This window comes from Peromyscus californicus, unplaced genomic scaffold (genome assembly GCF_007827085.1).
Source record: "Peromyscus californicus insignis strain IS unplaced genomic scaffold, ASM782708v3 Scaffold_22__1_contigs__length_63687245, whole genome shotgun sequence".
NCBI classification, from domain to species: Eukaryota; Metazoa; Chordata; class Mammalia; order Rodentia; family Cricetidae; genus Peromyscus; species Peromyscus californicus.
In genome coordinates, this window is record NW_026294525.1 from 11,245,903 (window position 1) to 11,257,483 (window position 11,581).

An 11,581-nucleotide genomic window follows, 5' to 3' on the forward strand; every position below is an offset into this window, starting at 1 on the left:
AGGGAAACTCAGCTGAGCCCATGGTGACTTTGGCCCAAGGTCCCAGATGTCCCTGCTAGAGATAATACAGAGGGACACATTTTCTATTCTGTTTCAATTTAGAGGCATTTCTGACTTATTAGTAAATAGCCAGGTGCCCACATAGCTGGGTGGAGAGCATCTGGGGAGTGGACTCCCCGGAGTGCCCAGATGCCCCATGCACATTGCCTAATGTCCTGGGCTCTGCAGAACTTTCACAAAATTAACACGCTCACCAAATATGTTTTTCTTGCTCATTAACTCGATAAAGCCCACTGGTTTTTTAGAATCACAGCAGCAAGTTGTAAATGATGTATGAAATGAAAAATCTTTTCTCACCCAGTGAACAGGGAGAGAGCGCTGACGGTGCCCATCACTGCTGACGGTGCCCATCACTGCTGACGGTGCCCATCACTGCTGCTGCGGCTGCAGTAATGTCTAGACATGAGTTGTCCTGTAGCGGTGGAGACCCCAGAAGCAGACAAGGATGGCCCAAAGTTTCCCTCTTCCTTCACTCACTGTGTCGGGGAGTCCAAGACAATGTGGTTGGAAGAATCTCACAAGGTGGCTGCTCTCTGGGGACAGTATGGCCTGTAGTCTACAGGGGGAGTTGGTGTGTCCCTCGTGGGTGCACTATGCAACTTTGCTCTTTCACATTTAGCCTTGTTCTGGGTCAAACAAGTTTTCCTGGATTTCATTTCTTTGTACATTATAAAGGAGTGAATATTTGCGTGTTCATATACCCAGAAATGGGTCAGGCATCGATGAGGAGAAAATGTACATAAAACTTAGATAGGTCAAAGACAGGGACTCAGACTCTGCCCCTCGACTCCCTACAAACCAGTCACTCAGAACGATAATTCAACATTTTTCTCCCAAATGGAATAATTTTGTTGTCTTCTTTTATGTGTGTGTGTGTGTGTGTGTGTGTGTGTGTGTGTGTGTGTGTGTGTGTGTGCGTGTGTGTGTAACTGCCTATGTATGTGCAGGTGAGCCTGTATGTGTAGATATGCAATGTGTACATGTGCACATGTGTGTGGAGACTAGAAAACAACCCAGACTCCAATTCCTCTAGCTCTGTAATGGTTATTCTTACCCTGACTATGCAGGCACCATCCACCCTTTGGAAACAGGGTCTCTCATTGCCCTGGAACTTGCCAAGTAGGCTAGGCTGGATGCCTAGCAAGCCTGGGGTATCTTCCTGTCTCCATCTCCACAGTTCTGGGATTACAAGTGCACACAAAATTCTGCTTTTTATAGACAAGTGTGTGTTATGAGGCTTGAACTCAGGTCCTCACGCTTCCAGGGCAGACACTCCACCGTTTGAGCCATCCCTCCAGGCCCTCATGATCTTACTGTTATTGCCCTTTGTGTTGTTCTGTTTCATGCTTCACAGTGGAAAATACACTATTACATGTTCACCTAGTATTTTTCTTTTCACGGTCTCACTGTGTATCCCTAAGATGGCATGAAACTCGCTACGTAGAGTAGGCTAGCCTCGAACTTTACCTACCTCTGCCTCTGCTGGATTAAAGGTGGCCGTCACTAGTGCCTCATCTTATGTCAACTTGACACACGAATTGGAGTCATCTGAAAGGAGGAACTAAGAAAATGCCTCCATAAGATCAGGCTGTAGGCAAGTCTAGAGGGCATTTTCTTAATTAGTGATTGATGGCAAGAGCCCAGCCTATTGTGGGTGGTGCCATCCCAGGGCTGGTGGTCCTGAGTTCTATAAGAAACAGGCTGAGCAAGCCGTGGGAAGCAAGCCAGTAAGCAGCTCGCCTCCATGACCTCTGCATCAGCTCCTGCCTCCAGGTTCCTGCCCTGTTTGCGTTCCTGTCCTGACTTCCTTCGACAATGAACAGTGATGTGGAAGTGTAAGCCATATAAACCTTTTCCTCTCCAACTTGCTTTTTTGGTCATGATGTTTTGTCATAGCAATAGAAACCCTAAGTAAGACAACTAGTTTTGTAAATCATGCTTGTTTACTGCTCTTGAGGGGGAAGATGGACAATGTGGGAAGGCGATTTTCAAGGAATCAGTCTTATGGGGATGGACTAACCCTGACGTCTATGCTGAGTGCTAATTTACCATTCTGGAATGCCTATGTCAGCAGTCAGGCTGCATGATGAGGAGAGAGTTGTGTGGGGGCATGCACTTCTGACCAGGGGATTGGCGAAAGAGCCTGAATGCTTGCTGACATCAGGCTTTCAGAGGTAATGCTGTTGACTTCTTCAGAGAAGAAGCCTTGCCTGGCTGTTACATCCATGGGCCGGAAAGCCCTTCCCTTCAATCAAGACCGAAGGGTTTCCTTGTATCTTGTTTCCATGATTGTCAAGCTCATCTCATCTGAAATTGTCTTTCTTTAGGTGTTTGATCATCTGTGTTACTTTCTTATCTACCTGCCTGTGGGTTTTTCTCAAACTTCAGGAGGCTTCACTGTCTCTCCGAACTGTGGCTTTCACATCCACAGCCCAGATTCAAAGGACAGTGTCAGCTCTAAACTTCTGTGTCTCACTCTTTTGTCCCTACCTGTCATATTGTGATGGTGGCTGCACACCCGCTGTGCTGTACCAGAGAGGGCAGAACCAGTATCAGAACTTCCAGCACCACAAGCAGGAGTTGACTGACTGAATAACTGGGGACTCTGTGTCTCTCTTTGGACCAGATTCAGGGTAGATCCCTGGAACATAATTTTCACCCTCTCTATCCCTATTCTGGCCACCTAACAGCAATAGCCATCTAATGACTTGGGCTGTATGACTATAAACAGATTGAGGTCGTCTTGGGGGACAGAAGTGATTGAGGCCCAGCTTAGGGCTGAGCTTTGTCCCTCTTCATGGCAAGTGTCTATTGTCACATTGTTCTAATTTCCTCTCTTTCTGTGATAAAAACACTGACCAAAAACAACCAAGGGGAGGAATGGGTTTATTTCAGCTAAAGGTTACTTATAGTCCATCAGTGAGGGACGTCAGGGCAGGAACACAAAGAAGAAACCATGGGGGAATCCTACTTGCTGGCTCCATTGCAGGCTCATTGTTTGTTGGCTTTCTTTTTTTTTTTTTTTTGGTTTTTCAAGACAGGGTTTCTTTGTGTCGCTTTGTGCCTTTCCTGGAACTCACTCTGTAGCCCAGGCTGGCCTCGAACTCACAGAGATCCTCCTGGCTCTGCCTCCCAAGTGCTGGGATTAAAGGCGTGCGCCACCACCGCCCGGCTTGTTGGCTTTCTTATACAGTGCAGGACCACCATTCGCAGGGAATGGTACCACCCTTAATGGACAGGGCTCTCCCTTATCAATTAATAATCAAGACACCCCCAACATGCCCACAGGCTACTATGATCCAGACAATTCCTCAATCAAGCCTCCCTTCTTAGATGACTCTAAACCAGTCGGGTTGACAGTTAAGGTTAACTAGGCCACACGATGAAGACCGGCTCAGTCCCCTACCTCACGGTTTGCAAAGGCAGCTGAAATCAGAGAAGAGACTGAATCAAGGTTGGTTTTGGCGGCTGTGGGTATCTATGTTTATTCCTCTTCACAAAAATGCCTGTAGCTCAAAAGCTTCTTACACCCCCATCAGTATACTGAGTGCAGACTTAAAGAGATGACAGGTCGTGGTAAAGAGCTTGTCACAGACATCACGACTCTGCAAATACTAGGAAGACCTTTATCTGGGGACCTGGGGAATGACGGTGTTTTTAGGAGACAGCTCTTCTGTGACTTGATATTCACGGCAGTGAGCCCATTAGTTTCTGTCTTTTCTGTAGACCTCAATGCTTCAGAGCCAATGCCATTTTGCATGAAGATGAGCAGATACCAGTCTGGATCCATCCAGATGTTTCAACAGCTGCCAACCGTGAAATAACAGGTTTAGACAATAGTAACTCAGAAGCTTTCTAAGGTAAGTCAACCCAGAGTGGCTTTGAAGTGCCTTGACAGATGTGCAACAGAGAGCCTGGAGGTAGGGGTGAGTACCGTGGTGGTAGCAGCAAGCCTTTAGCAGGCAGGGTGCCTGGCAGAAGGTTAGGGACTCTTTAAAACCACAAGGGGAGTAGGCGTGGACCACAACAGCAAAGGAATATGGGATTGATGGAGGGAGTGGAAGACAAAGGTGATATGTCGGCTATAGAAGATGCTCAGCTTAGAGCATAGAGTTACTGCTGAGGCTGTCTGCGATGTTTAGACGCCCCCCGTCACCCAGAATGGCGGTGCTTTCAATATTGTTTTTCCCTTTAGAGAGATCCTGAAAGGAAGTGGCTTGGATGTTACCCTTTACCACACTTCATTCACCCCAGAAAGCACGTGGGGCTTTGCAGTTTACATATGTCGACACACTCAGCCTTTGAAGCAAGGCACAGAGAACCAGCTAGAAAGACATGGAAATAAAAAGCTGGCATCCTGCCTCAGTGCAACCCTCACTTCAAGGCAAACTTTCTGCTTGGCCTGAGTTGAAAAGATGTTGCCTGCGTGCACACAGGACTTGGTTTAAAGTTGTTCTCTGCAGAATGCCCTGTAATCAAAGGGGACATCGCCCCTTAAGTTTTGAGCATGTCAGACATACATTTCACCCAGTAGGACACTAATGCTAACAGGGGATGAGATACACATGCATATTTATGACACTCACCTCATGTTTCTGGAGCCTCTCTTGCAGGAACTCAAAGGCTTTGCAAATTTTCCCTCAGGGATCTGCATGCTAGGGAGGTCCCTGAGAGCGTGGGTTGCACATTTCCTCTGGGCAGGCTGCATGGAGCCACATTGGAACCTCCTTGGGGCCTTCCTGCTCCTCTAGCCCCCAAGAATACGACTCTCACCGCCTGGTGACAAGCCATCCAATCATGAAATTCTTCCCACTCCTACAGAAGCCATTCTGTTTGTTCTTTCATCTTTGAAGAGGCTTTCATAGTCTAATCGTATCATGTGCACCTGAGTGGCTCCACGGCCTCTTCCTCAGCACTCTCTTCTGTAATCACACTGAGCATGCTCAGTCCATCTCAGGAGGGGCTGGTTGAATGACTTAATTTTACACTGTGAGGCAATGAAGGATGTGGCTGTGGGGAGCTAATCATCCCCAATGCACTTAAATCTCCGCCCCATTATTTCCTGGCCTCAGGAAGCTTCATTTTCTTCTCTTTAAAGTGGGAATCATGTTGGTCCCAACCCCGAGTTCTTATGAGGACTTGGTGAGACAATAAGGAGTTTTGCCTTACGGTGTCTGGAATATAGCTATTCTCTTCCTTGTATCCTGAAGCAGATGTGTCTGTGAGAGGCTGTGTATGAGTTCCAGCCTGGAGCAGGCAGTGCTGGAGCATGATTCTTTGCACATCTTCTCATCAATGTCAATGTCTTCCCTTGTGATTGACACTCACCATCAAATATTTAGGAATGAATGAACTGAGCCAGGCATGATGGTGCAGACCTGTGAGGAAGGCTGAGGCAGGAGGATCATGAGTTTGAAGATAGCTTTGGGCATGTTGTGCCAAGTGAAATAAGCCCATGACAGAAGGAAAAACAATGTATGAGTCCACGCCTATGGGGACCTTGAGTCACAGGCAGAGGATGAAGAGTCTTCAGGGGCTGGAGAAGGGGAGTGGTGGGTATATGCTCCACAGGGACAGAGTCTCCATGTGGGATGAGGACAAAGCTCTAGAGATGGATGGTGGTGGTGACCGCACTCACACTCTGAAAGTGTGCACACTCCAAAATGGCTGGCTAAGGTGGTTTTGTTTTGTGTGTATCTTACCACAACAAGAGAAGAATATCTAATAAGTAATTTTGCAAAGAGAAACTCCTTAAATAATGTAAATAATTAGGTTTTTAGTTTTACTGAGGTACATTCTCTGTCTATCAGGTGATCTGTCCTTCCATTTATCCATCTATCCATGCATCATGAACACACTCTATACTTGCTCTGTATTGGACATTTCAGAATCTCATAAGGACAGTGAAGGACATCACAGTCTTGGTAATCTGTCTATGGAAAGGATGTCCTGAAATATATAGAATAGATTGTCTGTGAACAATAGGTCATTTGCTCCTCATGACACCTGACAGAGGCAGGAAAGAGAATGAAAGTTGGAACGATCTGGGAGGGGAGGGCCAGAGGAGAAAGGGAGGCCTCTCAAGATGAGGGAAATGGTTGGGTCCATGGCTCAGCTGAGCTGCCACAAGGCATGCTGGGTGGGCTGATTTTCCTCCTGCTGTAGCAGAGTACTTGATAAAAACAATGCAAAGCTGGGAGGGTTTGATCTGGCTCACGGTGTCATAGCGGAAGTCACCGTGGTGGGGGTGGCTTGCAGTGATGGGCACGTGAGTGTGAGGCAGCTGGCTACGTCTCATTGGCAGTCAACAAAGAGCTCTGGCTGGAACCAAGGAAGAGTTATAAGGCCCAAGGCCTTCCCCAGTGACCATATGTTTGTCAGCTTGGCCCCACCTCCTAAAGGTTCCCCAAGCTTATCCGTAAAGATGGCTCTAGAGGTATCCAGTCTTTAGTTGGGGGGCTCTGAAGTAGCTGCTGAATCATCAGAAGAGGTAGTTGTGCCAAACATTGCCGTTAGAGTGAATGAATGTTTCTTTCATATGAAATTTATATTAAAGTACAACTGATTTTACAGGTTTTTTTTTTAAAAAAAAAGATTAATAGCATACTTGAAAACTGTCAGGTGGATGTACTCAGCTTTCAGTGAGTCTAGGTTTGAATCCCAGTGTCAACATTGTGTGAGACATTTGAATCACTGTGTGTCTGTTTCTATATGGAGGGTGGGGTTTATGATAATGGAAACATCATCACACTGTTCAAGGGCATGACACCCGTGGCGGGCTCTGAATATGTTCCACAGCACTTGTGAGGAATGTGCGAGGCACCTTTTAAATAAAGCCGAACGCAGCTGAGAAGGCCCGCCATTCGCCAGCGTGGTGATGGGGGATTGGATTTGGCAGGGAATCTGCCATGTGACACATTACCACTGACTGGCTCTCTGGGGATGGTTTTTTGATACAGATGTTGGAGACATTTTCGTTTGCATTAATGAGTGCCCTCCCCCCCCAAAGTGAAAACAACACAGCTGAATTTCAGAACTTCATCAGATGTGAACATCTTTTTCTCTGAATTGGTGGTGGGCACAAACTACAGGTCACAGGTGAATCGCACTCTATAGTTTATCCTACATCTCTCTGCCAATTCATTTCTTATTTACTTGTAATTTTAATTATGAGGATTCATGAGGTACAATCTCATAACGTAATGCCTTCACAGATGTATGATTATCAAATCATGGTCTTGCTCATTCCCCTGTCCTTATGGATTTGCATGTGGATTTGAGTGTTTGTGCACATGTGTGTGTGCACAGCCATGTGGAGGTCTGGAGTTGACGCTGGAGGTCTTCTTAGACTGCTCTACTTTATTTCCTGGGTCAGGGTCTCTCTTTGAGTCCAGAGCTTGCCAGTTGCAGCTAACCCAGCTAGCAAGCTTGCCTCAGGGAGGCCCCGCCTCTTTCTCCTGAGATCTGGGATTAAAGGGGGTTGCCACACCCGCCTGGCTTTTAGTTGGGTCTGGGGACCTTAACTCTGGCCCTCATGTTTACATGGCAAGTGCTTTATTTCCTGAACCATCTCCCCAGTCCATGGGTTTTTACGTGAATGCTAGCGAGACCCAAACTCAGGTACTCATGTGCACACAGCAGGCACTTGACAGGCTGGTCCATCTCCCCAGCCTCCGTGAACAGTTTTTTGATCAACATGTAATGACTGGACATATTGATTGGGTATATCCACTGCTTTTTAAAATCTAGATCAAGGACGGGCAAAATAGCTTTTATGGAAGGGCCTAGGGGGTATGGTATTTTAACATTTCAGACTGAAATGCTTTGATGGTTGTAGAAGCAGCAGCAGAACAATCAGGTACCATGTGTGGATGAGCAGGTACCACTGAGTTCAAGGACAGTTTTATTCACAAAACAGGCGATGAGGCTGGGGAGATGGCTCAGCTGGGTAAAGGGGCTTGCTCCCAAGCGTGGAGACCTGAGCTCAAGAACTGACTCTTGGAAGCTGGCCTCGCACTTCCACACACGCACTGTGGCTCATGCACGCCCCACATGTGCATATGCACACACCCATATCCACTCCCCATCCCCCCTAAAAAAAGGTAAAAATAAAAATAAATATGTGGAGATCTCGCTAGACATTGAGGTTGTTAGATGTGCAGGGACTGTGGACTAGGAAAGGCCCCCTATGTCTGTCTAACTCTGGGCCTCTCTTCTGACCACATGTGAGGGATTCTCTGACACCAGGCAGTTCCTCACCTCTTGGGTATCCTACCACTAAACCCAGTTCTGACACTCTCTCTGGGGACATCTGCCAGTCCAGGCTGCCACTTGTATTTCACTGACTGGTTATACACCGAAGGTACCGTTGCCACCTCCTCAGGTTTTACCAAAGGCGACAAGGATTCACAGAACTCTCTGATGTTGTGCCTTTCCCTCCCTTCTGAGTTTGTTTCTCCCCTCTAGGAAGCTCTTGTTCACGGCAGAGGCCAGCTTAGCTCACTTCTCTTCCACTCCCAAATCCAGGGCTTCACTGATGTTTCACTCTTCCAAGTTTTGTATATCAACCAAAGAGTACCAGACAGAAGAAAATGTTAAGTTCCTTCTTTTCTACTCTGATGTGGTTTCCCACGTCTTTTAGGAAAGTTTCCTCAAGTTTGAGCTCAGAATTTTTATTAGATCTAATAAATCATATCAGAGATGGGAAGCAGATCTGAAGGAGATACATGTTAGAAGCCCGCTTTTCTCCTTAGATTATTCTGAGCCCAAGGTTTCAGAGACTCAGTGTGTCTGAATTCCACAGATGGGGCTCTTGGAAGATTCATTTCTCTCCTGAGGTCCCTAGGGTCTTCCCGACTTACAGCCTGAGCTAATGGAATGGGGTCCTGGAATGGAAGACTTATCCCACGCACATATGTTGAGAGTGAGCCTTGCTTCCTGGATAACCCATCAGCAAGTGAGATAAAGCCACAGATAAACAGCAGTAATCCTCTTTCCCTGGACTGTGGGACCTGCTCCAAATTGGAGGTCCAATGGGGGTTCCCCAAGTAAACAGTCTTGAAGATCGGCACATGGAGAGAAGTGTTAGATGAAAGCTGTATTCTGTGCTTAATTTTAATATTACTCTATAAGATTAGCAGAGATGAAATTTACCTTGGAAAAGAGAATGGACAGAGGCCACAGGGAGAGGAAGTTCTCTTTGACTTACAGTCTGTATAAGAATGAATTCCACTTTCCTGCCTTCTCTTCCTTCTTATTGGTGAAACACAGACCTCTCACTTGAGCTTTGAAGAGGCTGAGATTTGGGACCTGTGATGGTACTGAAGGATGTCATGGCAAGTGGACAACCTTCTGGTTGGTATTCCTTCTTAAGCCATAGTTCTGGACTGATCTTTTCAAAGGAACAGAGCTGGGGAGTGGAGTCCAATGTGCCTGCCTGTGACCATGTCATTTGGAAGCATGCTTTGAGGTCTACAGATGTGGTCTTTTTGGGGGGTGGGGGGAATGACTTTATTTTCATTGAATTTTAATAGAATCTATTCTGTGTTTGGTGGGCATCCTGACAAACTCCAGTAAAGCTTCCAACCTGGAGAATCCAGATAGGCTGGGACATTGTGTCATTTTTTTTTTCTCTCAGTTCCCTTTTATGCATTTATTTGTAAATTTTGATTGAGCTTCCATCTTTCAAAGTGTTGAAAACACACATGTAGCACCATTATGGTGAACATGTTACCAACAAATCTTGGGTGCTTCTACTGATGGGACAGGCTCCCAGAATCTTCTGGAATGTAGCAGCAAGCCATTACAAGCCATTACTGTCAGCTCATCTCTATGGAGGCAAAAGCGCAGGGTTATTTATAGAGTTCTGATCTCTTTGGCCTCTCTTTCCTCTCTTGCCACAACCGGCTGTGGGATTGCTGCTTTGGGTTACAGCCTGAGATGTGTTTATGTGACAGGCCATATCCTCAGGCCCTTAGATAGCTCTGGCTTCTGTGTGAGGTACCTTGGAAGGTTTGGTGGAGAGAGTGTGGTACAGGTGAGCTAGTTCCATCAAGTCCTGTTTACAGCTTACAAATCATTGCCCGTACCTGGAAATGCAAGAGGGCTCATTATGGCTTTTTATTAGAGTAAAATAAAACAACGGTGCCAGGAGAAATCCAACTGTTTTGGGTATACAAATAATGTTATGCTTCTTCCCACATAGCACCAAAACATGTTCTCATCCTATTTATACCTCAAAGTCAAAGAACATTTGCGGGCTCCATGGCACTGGAATTTGCTGTACACATCTTTAGCATATGTCTCTAGTGCTATAAGGATGGAGGATTGGATTTGGATGTAGTGGAGTGCCAGTCATGTGCCAGACTCTAAACTGTGCATTTGACTGCTGCTTCATTTTTAGAAACATTACTTAATATTAGCAATTTAAATGACTAAATGTCTGACAGAAATAGTGGAAAGATTATTTACTGTGGCTCACCGTATCAGAGGTATTAGTCAGTCATGGAGGGAAGGACACAGAAGTACACAGCGGTTCACATCATAGCCGGGAAGCAAAGGAAGAAAGGGTTACAGGTAGGGGTTGGGACATGATATATGAGGCAAGGACATGTATCCAGAAGATATACCACTAAGGACAACCCCCGCCCCCCAGTGATCTTCTTCCTCCAACCAGGACACACCTACAAGTCTTCCTCACCTCCCAATCATGTCATAGTCTTATGAGTCTATCAAGGGACTAGTTCATTAATTAGAACTGATCCTTCAAGCTCTGATTGTAGAAGTATGTTCCCAGGTACACACAGTGGCATGCTTTACTAATCTAGATGGTTATAAATGCAGTCAAGTTGGCCATGAAGATTAGCCATCATAACAATGGTAAAGTGCCAAGAGCAGTTAATTACCCAAGATCTGCCTAGAAGCAGGCAGATGGTGGGGGGTCTAGATGAAGACAAGAAAACTTCACCCTCAGCCTGGTCTCTATCCTTATCTCTTTCTGTCTTGGCCACTTGGCCCTCACCTGGAGGCTGGTCTTATCATTGACCTTAGAAACTATGCTGTGATAGGTTGCATGTTTGTGTTGCTTATTAGCCCACAGGAACCCTGATCCCAAAGGTGGTGGTATTTGAATAGGTAGCTTTGGGAGAGGATTTGAGCACAAGGGTGGGATAGTGACCTTTGAAGAAGAAACATGGGTGTTGGGGGAACTTTACTTCTTGAAGATACAAGAAGAAGGTGCCGATCCATTAGCCTGGAAGCCAGTCCTCACCTGACTAAGCACTGATCTTAGACTTGAATCACTTAGCATTTGTGTTTAAGTTACTATGGTGTTTTGTAATAGCAACCCAAACTAACTAAAACCATGTGAAGTGGCTGCTAGCAGCCTGGTAGGGGCATTGTCTTAGAGTTTCTATTGGTGTGAAGAAACACCATGACCACAGCAACTCTTTTAAGGCAAAACATTTAATTGGGGCTGGCTTACAGTTTCAGAGGTTCAGTCCATTATCATTATGGTGGAGAG

General features: G+C 46.1%; 1 long non-coding RNA gene across 1 annotated transcript; it reads right to left on the bottom strand.

The window, feature by feature from the left end:
- Window positions 1-3,515: 3,515 nt before the first annotated feature.
- LOC128118183 (uncharacterized) lies at window positions 3,516-4,926 on the bottom strand. The gene is made up of 2 exons (XR_008221042.1): window positions 4,647-4,926; window positions 3,516-3,866 (listed from the first exon to the last, which is right to left on the bottom strand). It is a non-coding gene; the product is annotated as an uncharacterized LOC128118183 (long non-coding RNA).
- Between the last annotated feature and the right edge of the window lie 6,655 nt (window positions 4,927-11,581).